At 39.2% G+C, this 14,191-nt stretch overlaps 1 long non-coding RNA gene across 1 annotated transcript; it reads left to right on the top strand.

The window, feature by feature from the left end:
- The first annotated feature begins 3,523 nt into the window (after window positions 1-3,523).
- On the top strand, window positions 3,524-13,847 carry LOC123380141. The gene is made up of 5 exons (XR_006585527.1): window positions 3,524-4,057; window positions 5,421-5,483; window positions 5,973-6,111; window positions 6,738-6,827; window positions 12,885-13,847. It is a non-coding gene; the product is annotated as an uncharacterized LOC123380141 (long non-coding RNA).
- Window positions 13,848-14,191: the final 344 nt, after the last annotated feature.

The following is a 14,191-nucleotide window of genomic DNA, read 5'->3' as shown; positions in this document are numbered from 1 at the left end:
ACTAAACAGGATTACAAAAATCCTTTTATTTTTTTTCAAGTTTTTATTTAAATTCCAGTTAGTTAACATGCAGTGTAATATTAATTTCAGGTACAGAATTTGGTGATTCATCACTTACATACACACCCAGTGCTCATCACAAGTGCCCTCCTTAATACCCATCACCCATTTAACACATCTCCCCACCCGCCTCCCCTCCAGTAACCCTCAGTTTGTTCTCTATAGATAGTTAAGAGTCTGTTTTCTGGTCTGCCTCTATTTTTTTCCCTATGTTCATCTGTTTTGTTTCTTAAAAATTCTTTTAAAGAAGGAAATATCGTACTGATAATTTAAACAACTCTAATCAGATGAATTTAATGGTCTGTAGTTTAATAACTACTAAGCCCTCTTCAATTTATAGTGAAAAAGTCACTAAATTATAACAGAAATTGGGGCCTCTTTGAAAAGAAATACTTAAAGGAATGTCTAATATTTTGTAATGTTACCATTATAAAGATTAGGCAATTATTTTCACACACTCTTTATACTGAATTATCTTCAAAATTTTCTTTCATAAGCTGTTGATATCCTCATATAAATTATGGAATAATGTTCCATTAATGCTCTAGTGTCCAGAAAGTACTACCCATATACTCTTAGATATATGAAGAGAGAAGGAGCACATGTGTGTCCATCTCTGTTTCTAACAAAATTACTTTGAGATAACTTTCTAATCTTCAGGTAAAAGTCCCTAGTTTCCAATCCCCTTTCCCATGGGTGGTTGCCGTGGCAATCAAAAGCATGAAAAGTTCTCAGTCTTCACAAGTGAGATGTTCTGGGAAAATTCTCCCTAATTCAAGTATTTTGGTAAAGACAATCACATACATTCTCATCGTCCAAATGACACTGAGATGAGTCTTTTATTCAAGTGATGAATTTTTTTTTAAATGAAAGGGTAGATATATTTCCCAGACTGCTTCGACATTGAAGGGAAATCAGGTGCCCAAGTGCAGTTACAGGACAGTAATTCTTCTCCCCACAGTTGTGCCAAAGTAACACACTGTCTATTTATGAAGATTCTGTGTGGTTTCTGTACTTTTGATTGTCAGATTCTTATAATCACATATTGAACCTCCCATTTTTCTCTTCTTACTTCTGACCCAGACTCCAGATGCTCGCGTGAGAACTTTCCACCAACTGGCACCATGCCACCTTTGGATGCTGAAGGTTCAAAAATGAATCCTGCCGAAGCACAGCCTCAGTCCGCTGAAGTCACCAATGCTACTGAGACATCACTGATGTCCTCTGAAGGCTGAGCCTTGTCCTGCTTCTTCACTCCAGGTGGAGGTTGTTTCAATCACTAGTCCAAGCGACTGTGTCTATTCTATATTTGAATATTCAACAGTAGTATTTCCTAATAAAGGATGTCCTCTTCTCCCATCTGAGCTAAAATTTAACATAAGCTATAAAACAACACTACCTTCAGGTGACGACCTCTTCACAACTAACTGAGATCATTACAAAATAGCTTTTTATTTTCAGGAAATTGTTAATAATTTTTATTTAAAAAATTACTTTTAAATATCTGTTACCATAGTAAAAAATGAAGTTTTTCTTTTACAGTGATAATTCACAATTGAAAATTTTCATAGCCTTTTCATAAGCTGACATATTTTTAAGTGTTTCTTAAAATGGAGTCATTTTTTAGAAGTTTTTATTTAAATTCCAGTTAGTTAACATACAGTGTAATATTTGTTTCAGGTGCACAATGTAATGATTCAACACTTTGTACAACACCCAGTGTTCATCCCAAGTGCCCTCCTTAATCCTCATTACCTATTTAACCCATCCCTCCATCCACCTCCCCTCTGGTAACCATCAGTGTGTTCTCTGTAATCTGTTTCTTGGTTTGGTTTGCCTCTCTCTCTCTCTCTCTCTTTTCCCCTTTGTTCATTTGTTTTGTTTCTTAAATTCCACATATGAGTGAAATCATATGGTATTTGTCTTTCTCTGACTGACTTATTTCACTTAGTATAATACTGTCTAGCTCCATCCACGTCATTGCAAATGGCAAGATTTCATTCTTTTTTATGGCTGAGTAATATCCCATTATTATATAGTACAATGGAATATTATGCAGCCATAAAAAGAATATTATATACATATCACTTCTTTTTTTTTTTTTTGGTGTTTCATGTTTATTTATTTTTTTTATATGAAATTTATTGACAAATTGGTTTCCATACAACACCCAGTGCTCATCCCAAAAGGTGCCCTCCTCAATACCCATCACCCACCCTCTCCTCCCTCCCACCCCCTGTCAACCCTCAGTTTGTTCTCAGTTTTTAACAGTCTCTTATGCTTTGGCTCTCTCCCACTCTAACCTCTTTTTTTTTTTTCCTTCCCCTCCCCCATGGGTTCCTGTTAAGTTTCTCAGGATCCACATAAGAGTGAAACCATATGGTATCTGTCTTTCTCTGTATGGCTTATTTCACTTAGCATCACACTCTCCAGTTCCATCCACGTTGCTACAAAAGGCCATATTTCATTTTTTCTCATTGCCACATAATATTCCATTGTGTATATAAACCACAATTTCTTTATCCATTCATCAGTTGATGGACATTTAGGCTCTTTCCATAATTTGGCTATTGTTGAGAGTGCTGCTATGAACATTGGGGTACAAGTGGCCCTATGCATCAGTACTCCTGTATCCCTTGGATAAATTCCTAGCAGTGCTATTGCTGGGTCATAGGGTAGGTCTATTTTTAATTTTCTGAGGAACCTCCACACTGCTTTCCAGAGCGGCTGCACCAATTTGCATTCCCACCAACAGTGCAAGAGGGTTCCCGTTTCTCCACATCCTCTCCAGCATCTAGAGTCTCCTGATTTGTTCATTTTGGCCACTCTGACTGGCGTGAGGTGATACCTGAGTGTGGTTTTGATTTGTATTTCCCTGATAAGGAGCGACGCTGAACATCTTTTCATGTGCCTGTTGGCCATCCGGATGTCTTCTTTAGAGAAGTGTCTATTCATGTTTTCTGCCCATTTCTTCACTGGGTTATTTGTTTTTCGGGTGTGGAGTTTGGTGAGCTCTTTATAGATTTTGGATACTAGCCCTTTGTCCGATATGTCATTTGCGAATATCTTTTCCCATTCCGTTGGTTGCCTTTTAGTTTTGTTGGTTGTTTCCTTTGCTGTGCAGAAGCTTTTTATCTTCATAAGGTCCCAGTAATTCACTTTTGCTTTTAATTCCCTTGCCTTTGGGGATGTGTCGAGGAAGAGATTGCTACGGCTGAGGTCAGAGAGGTCTTTTCCTGCTTTCTCCTCTAAGGTTTTGATGGTTTCCTGTCTCACATTTAGGTCCTTTATCCATTTGGAGTTTATTTTTGTGAATGGTGTGAGAAAGTGGTCTAGTTTCAACCTTCTGCATGTTGCTGTCCAGTTCTCCCAGCACCATTTGTTAAAGAGGCTGTCTTTTTTCCATTGGATGTTCTTTCCTGCTTTGTCAAAGATGAGTTGGCCATACGTTTGTGGGTCTAGTTCTGGGGTTTCTATTCTATTCCATTGGTCTATGTGTCTGTTTTTGTGCCATACATATCACTTCTTTATCCATTCATCAGTTGATGGACACTTGGGCTCTTTTGATAATTTGGCTATTGTAGATAATCCTGCCATGAACACTGAGGTGCATGTTTCCCATTGAATTAGTATTTTTGTATTCTTTGGGTAAATACATAGCTTTTTAAAAAAATCTCAAAGTCACATTTACTCTAAGACTGAGATCCAAATCTTTGGCAAGGAAGATTTTTTTACCATTTTTAGGTAGGGATGCAATTTTCATGACAGATTCGATATTGTACTCAAATCACTCTTTCCCCTCTAATTCAGAGTACTGTTCTTTTTATGATCTTTTGAGTCTCTGGCAGTTTCCTTGAGATGTATGCTGTCCTAGGGGACCCCAGCATCATCTATGCAAGTGGACACCTGGCAAGCCCATTCCTACAGAACTCTGGATGAGGTCAGACATGCTTAAGACTCAAAGAGAACACTAATAAAGCTCCAGGTGGGGCCTCTGGTATGTAAGAAATTATCTTCTAACTTATTTGTTTAAACAACACAAGATATTTACTTTCCCAATGATATGCATCTAGGTGTGTACATATATTTATGTTGAATTTCACCAACCTAAGTAGGTACACGGTGTGTGTGTTAGAATAATTTCTATATTTATTAAATGTTAAAGGATTAGATTTTAAAATATTACTTAATTAGCTGGGTTTTGCATTTCATATAGCACATTACAGCTTATTTCTTTCCCTGAATCATGTTTTTATTTATTTTTTATTTTTTTTAACATTTATTTATTTTTGAGACAGAGAGAGACAGAGTATGAATGGGGGAGGGTCAGAGAGAGAGGGAGACACAGAATCCAAAGCAGGCTCCAGGCTCTGAGCTGTCAGCACAGAGTCCGACGCGGGGCTCGAACTCACGGACGGTGAGATCATGACCTGAGCCGAAGTCGGACACTTAACCGATGGAGCCACCCAGGCGCCCCTGAACCATATTTTTAAATGCAAGAAATAACCTTGAGCTTTCAGCTGAAAGTGTCTTGTTGCTCACAAAAGATAAGTCAGGATGGTTTAATCATGCTGAGACATACTCAGAATTTTCTAGAATTCTGTGTGACTCTGTTGACAGTGACAAATGAAGGTGGTCTCCACATACCAGTGGATGGTGCACCATCCTAGCTGGGGCACATTTAGTACTAAGAAAGTAAGGAAGTAACGTGTCCCCATGTTTCTATATTAGCAAGAAATGATAACAAAGTAGAAGAAAAAAGAGCACATAACCAAGCGCACATTCTCCAGATTTGAGTGCCATTTGTTCTTTGCTATTTCTTTCCCCTAAAATTGAGTTTTATGCTAATATTAAAGAAAGTTAGACATTGTGGCTCAGAGGGAGTTTCAGGTTATTGGGGAAAATTGTTTCATGGAAGAAACTGATACCCAAATGGTATTTATGCAGTATTCTGAAATTATTGTGACATTTGAGCAAAGCAGTTAAACATGACCTTCCCCAGGAATCATAAGATTATACTATTTTCAAAAGAAATAAAAGGACATTAATTATATCAAGCCCTCTTTTGGACTGCATTTTCAAATTTTATCTACTGACTAACATTTCAATTTATGAGACAGTTGGACTTTATACTATGAAATGTTGGTCATTTTTCTGTCCAGGTACAGAAATTGTTACAGTGATTTCTTCTACAGACACGAAAATGATAGAATATGACATCCCAAGGAAATGGAAAGCTATTTATGTTATGCATAGCAAGACCATAGGTGAACTAGTATGTACAATTCTACTTTTCTCCTAAGTGACTTGTGGAATCTACAATATGAGACTAACTAAAACTAAATGTGTCTCCTAATTAGGTCCTTCTAGTATTTCAGGAGCTAAACACTTGAGATAAAATCAGATGCAGGGAACACAACGAGGTAGGTAATATTATAATAGTTCTTAATATTCCTTGCCATGAAAACTTGGTTTCTTCAAAATTACTTTAGGAAATAAAGTTATCCCTCACCTTGTGACATGGAGTACTTAGCACTTTATTTCAGAAACCATTCATAATCTGATGAAACTGTGCATCCAGTGGGAAAAGGCAGCAAGAGGAACAATTTAAGAAACATGGCAACACGGAAAAAATGCTTAGATTAATATGTCTAGTTTATGTCATATTTTAAAACCCAAGTTCAGGACATAATGTGCTAGTCCATTACTTCTGGTATTCTCAAACCCAAATTGCTCTTTTTGACTAAGGCCGTTTGCCCCTTAACTATCTGGGTATGTTCCCAAGGACTAAAGAGGAGCTGAGCAATCTAAGCATGTCTAGGGGTCACCAGAGACCATAATCTTAGAGAGAATCAATGTTCTCCCCATCTTGATCTGATTCTGTTTTCTTTTCTCCCTGCCATGGGAGCCAGATTCTGAGAATGTAAATGTCCTGAGCCAGAATGGCAAAAAGGCCACCTGAAAGGATGAAATCACATGATCTGGAGTGAAGAGAGCATCTAGAAAATGGGAGAGCCTCAGCATCACTGTAGACAAGACTCCAACCTCTAGGTACCAAACTCTTCAGTTGCAAGTGACAGAAAACACATATCAAATTACCTGAGCACATAAGGACCATAGACTCACATAATCAAAAATCAGGAATGGCTTATATGGAAGCAGCTCAAGTGTCCATCAATAGATGGATAGAGAAGATGCAGTATATATACAATGGCATATTACTAAACCATAAAAAAGAATGAAATCTTTCCATTTGCGACAACATGGATAGATCTAGAGGGTGTAATGCTAAGCAAAATAAGTCAGTCAGGGAAAGACAAATACCATATGATTTCATTAATATGTGGATTTTAAGAAACAAAATAAACAAAGGAAAAAAGAGACAAACAAAAAAAAAAAACAGACTCTTTTAAATATAGAGAACAAACTGGTGGTTGCCAGAGGGAAGGCAGGTAGGTGAAGGGGATTAAGAGGGCACTTACCATGATAAGCACTGAGTAAAGAATTCCTGAATCCCTGTTGTGTACACTGAAACAAAAAAAAAAATAACACTATATATGAATTATACTGGAATTAAAATAAAAATCAGCAATGGCTTAATCTTGCAAATATTGTCACCAGGACTGATCTCTGTTTCCATGTTGCCTCTGCTTTTCTCTGTGTTGCTCCCTTTTCAGAGAGGCTTTCTTCATGTTGACAAAATGGCTGTCAGCAACTCCCTGCTTCTATCTTTCCAGGTCTAAGCCCACAGTCAAGAGAATGAGTCAGTAAGTAAAGCAAAAGTTCTGGAATTTTCTCTGATTGGAAAAAAAAATCACCTTGGCTCAGGTCTTGTGCCATCCATAAACCAATCTCTATAGAAAGGGAGATGTGATTCTCAGATCAACCAGTCTTGGATAACCTGCTGTCTCTGGAGCCATGGTAGTATCCATTATGCTAAAAGCACATAGACCAAGAGTAGGTTAGGGGTGGTGTCCTGGGGTAAAGTCACATCACCATCACCAGAAGAAGAAACCATGGATATAAGCAAGCAAAAGTAATAACTGTCCACTGAGCACTATTCCAGTGATTTTCAATCTTGGCACATAAAGCCCACATGGGCTTTATCCCTCAAAAATTCTGAAACATTTGTTCCAGGGTAGGAAATGGATGTATGTGTTGTGAAAAAGCTCTGTAGAGGTTTCAGTAATCAGCCAGGTCTACATCACTAAGTGTTCCCAATTAATTCATTTTTTAGGTGAGTGTGGTAAAAGAATTTAGCAATTCTCAAACTTTCCAGCTGTGAGCCACTTTAACGGTGCTAAGAACATTAGAGCTCACCTACTTACTCACCCACTCATACTTGACTAGCACCAAACACACCTCCCTCATTGATGTTGTTCCGATAGGATACCACTTAAGAAATCTTCTTTTTAAAAAATTCTAAACAGGACTCTAAGCTCTGCCCTACTTACAATAATGTGCTTGTCAAGGTTACCAGGTTTCCTTAGGAAAAAAAAAATTAAGCATGTGGTTAATGGAAAAATTCAGCTTAAACTAAATATTAGAATATAATAATATGTCCAATTTGACAAACACTTAGCCTCTCCCTTACTTGACCTTCTCACCTAGTCACTCTCTCCCATATTTACACCATAGACCGTGGTATTGAATGAAGTTACACTACCTTTAAAATAATAAAATCACACCCCCCACCCTTAACCATAATCTCCTTTCCTTCTCATTAGTTTGACCGTTCTTTGTCCTCATGGAGCCTCAAGTCTCTATCCATTGGCCTCTACCTGTCTTTATATCCTTCCTTACCCAAATTAGATGCTAGATTCCTCCAGGATCTTCCAAGTGAGTGTATGAATGGCTAACAGCAGACACCCATGGTGCTTCTCCCATCCCCAAGGCCCCAGGCTTTGCCGAGATGCTCGAGGAGGGAGCGAAGCATGTTTCAAGCTGTGGATAGAGACATAACAGCTCACAAGGAGCTTACCCAAGTTAGATTCTACAGTCAGCAAGTTCAATAATGCTATGCTTAATACCTCTTGGTCTCTGTACTTGCCAGCCCAGCTGCAGTACTTCCTCCAAGTTTTCACTCAGGCAGCTGCATCTTGCTAGAGAAAAATCCCAACATGGAACATGCAAGACCTATCACATGCTCCACTCAGAACCCTCCAGTGGCTTCTCATCTCACTCTGATTAAAAGCCAAATTCTTTTCCATATTCTAGAACACTCTGTGATTTGGCCCACACTTTCTATTCTGGCCTTATCTCCTCTTCACAGCACTCCAGCTACTCTGATCTCATTGCTGATATTCCTCCTGCCTCAGGGCATTTGCATTTATCTTTACCTTTATGAGGTCTTCCTTGTCTAAAATTTCTGAGTCCAGATATCTACAAGTCTCACTCCTTTACTTCATTCAGGTCTCTGCTGAAATGTCTCCTTCCCTGACTACCACGTACAACAGATATCCTCCCATAACTATGATTTTTCTGGATAGCATCTGTCACCACCTACCATAACACATATGAGGCACTCCTTTATATAATCTGTGCCTATTTTCCTCTGTGGAAACACAGGGTCTCTAATGACATAGAATGGACTTGTTTTGTTTGCCACTATATCCTTAGCACCTAGAATAGTGTTAACACTCAGTAAGTATTCATTTACTTTATTTTAACAATAAACATTCATTATGGAGTAAGTAAATGAAGGAAATATATTTGTACCATTGTAAGTTCATGGTCACCTCAACGGTGGGTCTCAACACCACCTGGTAGTTCCCTGGTTCATCTAGTCAGCTCAGTCTCCTACTCTCCATAATGATTATTTCAAAACTCTTCCACTCTCTTAAAAACTCTGGCCCTTTCTCCAGCGTACCTCATCAACACACACGTACACACCCACCCACCATACACACACACATTCACTCATGTATATACCGCCCACAGCCCACAGCTACCCTCACAGCGGGCAATCTCCCTTGCTACTTTACAGAGAAATAGGCGCTCACAGATAAACTCCTGTGTGCTGTTACAAACCTACATACCTTGCCATATGTATACTCATACATTTCTAATTCCTTTTGTTATAAAAGAAAGGATGTACTCATTCCTGTCTGAATCAGTCCCTCCTCTTTTTGGTGGGTCCTATTTTCCCCTACCTTCTCAGGAACTACTCCTTTCTGAATTTTCAAATAGCCTCAAGTCTATCCCATCCTAAAACACAAAATCAAAATACTCCTGTGAAGAGTCGCATGACCCTCCACGACCACTGTAAGTCTCACCTCCCCTTCACTGACGAACTTTTTAAAGTAATTTTCTTCCCAAGTGCTTTCTCCTCACTTCCCACCCACTCCTCAGTCCACCCTAATCTGATTATACACCCACCCCTTCACCAGAATGGCTTTTACTAAGGTTACCATTGACTACTTTCACATTGCTAAAAGGCATGGGTATTTTTCAGTCCTCAGGTGAATTGTCAGCAAAATTTTGCCCAATCAACAGCTCCTTCTTTAAAAACTCCACCATGCTTTCTTTAAACAATGTTGCTATCAGACCCTCCCAACTTTCCCCTTACCTTTTAGCCAGTCCTCCTCGGCTTCCTTTGTGAGTTTAGCCTCCTCTGGTGGACTCGAATCATTAGCATTCCTCAAGACTCAGCTCCAGCCTCTTCTTACTCCATGCTTTCTTCTCTGGAAATGTCACTACCACCCAAGGCTTTAATGACTACTCACAAACCAGCAACGTTCGTTCGGATTTGTACCTATAGCCCTAACCTCTCCTCTGAGCTCCTAGCTTGCCTCCTTAACTTCTGTTATGTATTTTTCCCACTTGAACACCTTAAAGACACCTTAGAATCAACCTATCCCAAACTGAATCCATCTGTTTTCTCTCCAACCTGGTCTTTCACCCCTGTGTCCAGTCTGAGGGAACACAGCATCCTGTATCCAGAAACAAAAGTCAGAAAATGGGGAGTTGTCATGGATGCCACTCTCCTCAATTCTCTCCTACAATCCATCGCCAAATTCGACCAGTTCTACTTCTTAAATAATTAATCTGTCCTCTTCTTCTCTGACCTTTCGTCCCAGTCTAAGTTACTACCATCTGTCAACTTTTATTCTACTTGGTCTCCCCATTCTCTCCTTGCCGACTCCAATCTATTCTCCACATGGCAAACAAGGTGAATTTTTTCAAACACATCTCTGCCTAAAATTCTTTATGATTTCCCAGTACACTTAAGATAAAATCTTTGGGGTGCTTGGGTGGCGTAGTCGGCTGAGTGTCCAGCTCTTGATTTTGGCTCATCTAACAGAGGTGGCCCCTGCCTCCCTCTACAGGTGTCTGTTACTGAAGAAAGCTCAGTGACGTACTCTGTAAGCATAAGCACAAAATCTCAAGGGGCTGATGCACTAAAAACACAGGCAGAAATAGAATTGAAAGGTATCTTTACTGTGATGACAAAGCAATGAAAAGGCTGAAGTTCAAGTTTGCAATAGGTTCGAAATATCAACAGTTAACACTGATTAAACCACTGAGACTGAGGCCTGGAGAAAAACTTCGGAGAACCCATTTTTTAGCTGGGAATTACTAGTACTAATGCTTCTTCCACGTTACCCCTTGAAAAACAAAGCCCTGTTTTTATGTGGTAAACTAGCACCTCAAAGGGGTCTATAAGTAGGCAACAGAAAGTGAAGCTGTCTGCTGGGAAGATTTGCATTAGAGTCCGTCACCTTTCAAAACATACAATTAAGCTATAGTTGTCCTCTCCAGACTCAACTCCAAACAAATGGAGTTCAGGGACTACTAGGCATTTTTGTCTTTGAGAAAGCACAGATTACTGGATTGCAGCAGTGTTTTATATATATTTTTTAATTTAATTTCATTAAATATTTGTAATTTTTATACCTTATGAGAACCAATTGAACTGTGACTTGTTTCAGAATTTGCCTTACTCATTTTTTTTTTTTTTTTTTTTTTTTTTGGCATTTTTGACAGTCCTATTTACAAACTTTTTCCTCTGGAAGTTGGAGAACATGCCTCCTTCCATATTTCTCCTCTCCTTCACCCAGTCTCTCATGGGTAAACCATCTCTCCAGGGTTGGGGGAGAAAAGCTCTGACTTATAGTGTTTGCCAGTTTTCATGGTATAAATATTCCCACAGTGGCTGATTTCAAGCTTTAACTACTGGCTTGAAATTCCTGCATATTTAAAATCAGCTATTGTGAACCAGTTCCATTCAACTCTCAAATTGCTGCTGGGACTGCATCTTCACTGTATTGTGCTCTCTATCCTATGGCACTTCATCAGGCAGTCTATGGGTTAGGGGAGAAAGAAAAAAATATATATATATATATGTGTATATATATATATATAAAGTTTGCAACGTAAATGGATATACATAGCATCACTTTGCTGTTCAGTTAGATTCAATTTTACTGGGATGGTTGTGTTTGGTGTTGAATCAGGATAGAGGATCCAAATGAGAAGGCTTCTCATATCTGAAGGCATTTATGGCTGTCTGCTCCAACGAGAGAAAGAACAACAAGGAAATATTAGTGGAGCAGTGCTGGTTACACCTGATTGACAAGCCAGCTTTAATCTGTGAAGGCCTAGATGGGTGCAAGCCTACTTAGGGTTCCTGAAGGTATACCACAGCCATCAAGATCTAAAGAAAGAATATTAGAAATAGAATACAGAAGCACTCTACAGAATTGTTGCATAACTCAAGAAAAGAGATTGATCTCATGGGGCAGAGAAACAGCCCAGAGCTAGCTGTGAGCCATTCAAAAACTGCTGATATCTGAGGATATGATGAGTAAAGACCAGTCCGTGGATGGTTAAAAAAATCAATGCCATGGCAGTTTCTGAAATAAAGTGTCCTGGATGCAGAAGACCCCACCCCAATTAGGGCCCCAGTAATGTTGCAGTAATGTTGTTTATCCCTAAAGTTTATATTCACCAAGTGGATCTGATTCACCAACCAGATCTGAGACTTAAACTGGTCATCCATTGGGACAAGAGGATAGAAAACAGGCAAAGGGTCCAAGGGCCATGTGCAACATCTCCCTAGAACCATCTGGCTTTGATTATTTTTGCCACATCTACTGAGAGCTCTTCAGGCCACAAAATACAGGGCGAAATAATTATTCCCTAACTTCCGCAGCTGCTAAGATAGTTCCATCTGGCACCTCTATACCTGCAGCTATCACCCAGAGACTTCTGAATTTCCTTGCATGTTAACAGATGGTGTTAGCTAAGGGATGAAAGGTCTAAAGGCATTTTAGACAGTTCTATACCTCAGCACTTGTTCCTTTGAGCTCCTGTCAGTGTTTTGTTCCTCTTCTGTCTCTAATTATTTATGTCATAGATTTAAAGGATTAGGCTGGACTATTCCCAGAGTCATTAAAAGCTGGTAGAAGGTTTGCTACCTTTTATCTGCTTTCCTGTCCTCTGCACAAGACATGAAGAATGAGGCATAGATCATTTGTCAAATGCTAGTGGGTCAATACATAGCAATAATCATTGTCTTACTTTGCAAAAGTTATAGGAGGAGTGGAGATGATAAAAACCCCGTTAGCAGAAACGTTAGAATCAGAAATCCTATGAAACTTAATAACAATTATACACTATGGAAACCCTAAAGCAAGAATGAAATTCAGTTAAGATAGATTTGGTGATTTTTTTCCTCAGCTTGAAGGCAGGCCCACTTAGTCTGCTCCTCTTTTCCAGTTTAGCCTAGCTCACTTCCTATCCTCCCCACCTCCTGCAACTTCTTGACTCCCTCCCTTCTTTTTAATTTCCTTTTCCATTCTCTCCCAAATGCAATCTTCTAGCTTCAGCTCAGAATTTCCTTTGGAGCAAGTCACTTCAAAGCCACTTGGTAACTATGGTTACCACTCCTCAGGATTCCCATGAACAGGAGGCAACGTGAAGACTAGATGCCCACAATCTACTCAGGATGTACACCCTGAAGATGTTCCATCCAAAGAGCCCAGTTCTCCCAGGTATCAAGTAAAAATAGCTCCTATTGAAACCAAGTCCTAAGGACAAAATCACAGCCAAAGAAATCTTTTGAAAAAGTTGGCCCCAGAGGAAAGCATGGGTAGAAATTACCCCCATAAGCTACTGGTCTATAGTTCCTTAGAGCATAAAATGAGCAAGTATTTTTCTAACCCTAAGACTGGCTCTGGATAAAATTTTAAAACAAACCCTGCTCACGTTTTTATTAGTTTTTATTTTTATCAAAGTAGCATGCACAGAATTCACAAATCAAATAACAGAAGCAGTATAGCTTTGTGGGTAACAGCACAGACTTTGAACTAGGCTGCCTTGTTCAAATTATGGTCAAGCCATTTCTAGCTTTGATCATGGGAAAGTTACTTGACTGCTTCATGCCTCCACAGGTAAAATAGGAATAATAATTGTACATATTTCACGGGGTTTTGTAAGACTTCATATAGGCACTAGATTATGTCCCCCCAAAATTCACATGTTCAAGTCCTAACTCTCAGTACCTCAGTACAGAATGTGACTGTATTTGGAGACAGCATTTTTAAAAAGGGTAATTAAGGTAAAATTAGGTCAAATGGGTGAGCCTGAATCTAATATGACTGGTGTCTTTATAAGAAGAGATTAGGACACACACATAGAGGGAGGGCCATGTGAAGACCAGAAGGCCTGAAGGAGATGGCTATCTACAAGCCAAGGAGAAAGACCCTCCGAAGAATCCAACCTTGCCAAGCCCTTGATCTTGGACTTCTGGCCTCCATAACTGTGAAAAAATACATTTATGTTGTTTAAACCACCCATTCTGTGGCATTTGTTAGTGGCATTTGTTATAGAAATTAATACAGAGCCACAGCTAGTGTGCAGTAAGTACTCAGTAAGGAGTATTAATATTATAGATACTCTATTATTATTTATTAATATTATATTGATTAAATTAGCAATATTATTAACAGAGCACCAGGTTCAACAGGTTAAGGCTTCAGTCCTTAACTGTCCCCCATGCCCCCCACCTGCTTCAGAAACCAGTCAGAAGCCCAGATTCTCACCTGGACTTCTGACCTACCAATTATAGATTGGGAGTTCCAACAACCTCTGCCTTGGACTTTAGATGCCAGTTGATTGCCATTATGTC

The sequence above is a fragment of the Felis catus genome, chromosome A1 (assembly GCF_018350175.1).
Source record: "Felis catus isolate Fca126 chromosome A1, F.catus_Fca126_mat1.0, whole genome shotgun sequence".
Classification (NCBI taxonomy): Eukaryota; Metazoa; Chordata; class Mammalia; order Carnivora; family Felidae; genus Felis; species Felis catus.
This window is presented reverse-complemented; position numbering and strand designations above follow the sequence as displayed.